This window comes from Martes martes (genome assembly GCF_963455335.1).
Source record: "Martes martes genome assembly, chromosome: 3".
NCBI lineage: Eukaryota > Metazoa > Chordata > Mammalia > Carnivora > Mustelidae > Martes > Martes martes.
Window position 1 is genome coordinate 174,740,987 of NC_137890.1, and position 2,157 is coordinate 174,743,143.

A 2,157-nucleotide genomic window follows, 5' to 3' on the forward strand; every position below is an offset into this window, starting at 1 on the left:
ATCACTGAAAATGTGTGTGCAAGGGGGGTTGATAACTTAGCTCTCTCTTTATTTTTAAATAATTTTGGCTGGAATCTTAGAAAGTTTTCAGGTCAAATCAAAGTGTTTTGTTTAGCTAAGATGGAACTGAGTATATTTACAAGCACAAAAGAAATAGATTCTTTCAACAAATTGTGCTGGAATAATTGGACATCCACATGCAAACAAACAAATAAAAAAAACACACACAAAAAAACCCAGTATGCTCTTCACAAATTTAACTCAAAATGTCACATGCAGAATTATAAAAGTCTTAGAAAATAATATAAGAGAAAATGTAAATGACCTTGAATTTGGTGATAACTTTTTAGATACAACCCTAAAGGCACAATTTATAAAATAAATAATGAATAAATAGGACTGCATTAAAATTAAAAACTTCTGCTGTGCAAAAAATACTGTCAAGTGAATGAGAAGTCACCAACTAGAAGAAAATATCAGCAGCAGACTTACTTAATAAAGGATTATTATTTAAAATATCCAAAGAACATTTAAAAGTCAAGAATAAAAAAAACCTGAATAAAAAATGGACAAAAGACCTGAACACACAACTCACCAATGAAGATCTATAGATGGCAAATAAAAATATAGAAAGGTATTCAACACCATATATTATTAGGGATTTGCAAATTAAAACAATGAGAATTCACTACATACTTATTAAAATGGTAAAATCCAGAACACTAACAACACCAAATTATGGCAAATATGTTCAAGCAACAAATACTCATTCATCATTGTTGGGAATGCAAAATGGCCCCTTTGGAAGTTTGGCAATTCCCTGCAAAACTAAACATATTTTTACTATACAACCCAGCAATCGTGCTTCCTGATGTTTACAAAAAGAAGCTGAAAACTTATGTACACACAAAAAATTTCATGTGCAGTGTTTATAGCAGTTTTATTCACAACTGCCAAAACCTGAAAGCAACCAAGATATTTTTCTTTTTTTTTTTTTAAAGATTTTATTCATTTATTTGACAGATAGAAATTACATGTAGGCAGAGATGCAGGCAGAGAGAGAGAGAGAGAGAGGAGGAAGCAGGCTCCCTGCCGAGCAGAGAGCCCGATGCGGGGCTTGATCCCAGGACCCTGGGATCATGACCGGAGCCAAAGGCAGAGGCTTTAACCCACTGAGCCACCCAGGCGCCCCCAAGATATTTTTCAATAGGTGAATGGGTTAACTGTGGTATATCCAGACAGTGGCATATTATTCAGCACTAAAAACAAATGAGTATTAAGTCATGAAAAGACAAATTACTAAGTGAAAAAAAGTCAATCTAAAAGACTATATTCCATATGATTCGAACTATTTTAGGAAAAAAAAAAAACAAAAGATAGTGTAAATTGGAAATGGTGTAAATTCACAACCTCAGGAGCTTCCTGAGTATAATCTGAAACCGGGCTCCATATACGAAGGGCAAGAGAGACTGAAGAAAGAGGCAGACCACTCCATATTGGTAGGTGGCAGGATTAATAAACAAGGGAATTTACGTATGAGGCTTGCCTTGGGCCACCGCAAAAAGTAGCTCTCTGCACCTGCCTGCCAAATCTTAACAGTTTATACAAAGGGCTTAACTGAGTTCAGTCATTTATATTGTCCAGAGGCTTCTAGCTCCACATTACTAACTCAAGGCTATGTCCTTGGGGCACCATCACAAAATCTTTCTTAGAATAGAAAAAAAAAAAAAAAAATTTAAAGTCACCTGATTTTCCAGGTGTATCAAGTAGACTGAAAAATTATCTTATTAAAAATATATCTAGGTGCACCTGGTGGCACAGTTAGCTCGATTTTGGCTCAGGTCATGATCTCATGGTCTTGAGGCTGAGCCCAAGTCAAGCTCCTTGCTCAGCAGGGAGGCTGCTAGAGATACTCTCTCTCCCACTCCCTCTCCTTCTGTTCCTTCCCCTGCTTGTGCGTGCTATCTCTCTAAAATAAATAAATAAATCTTTAAAGATATATATGTAAAATTATCTGTATTTCTAATATACATGCATATTCTAATATATATGTGGATATAATATATATGTATATTGAGATATATATATTTCAAAAACTAATGTGTAAAGGAAAAGGCATGGGAAGCAGATCACTGTCATAAAAGATAGAAAAAGTAC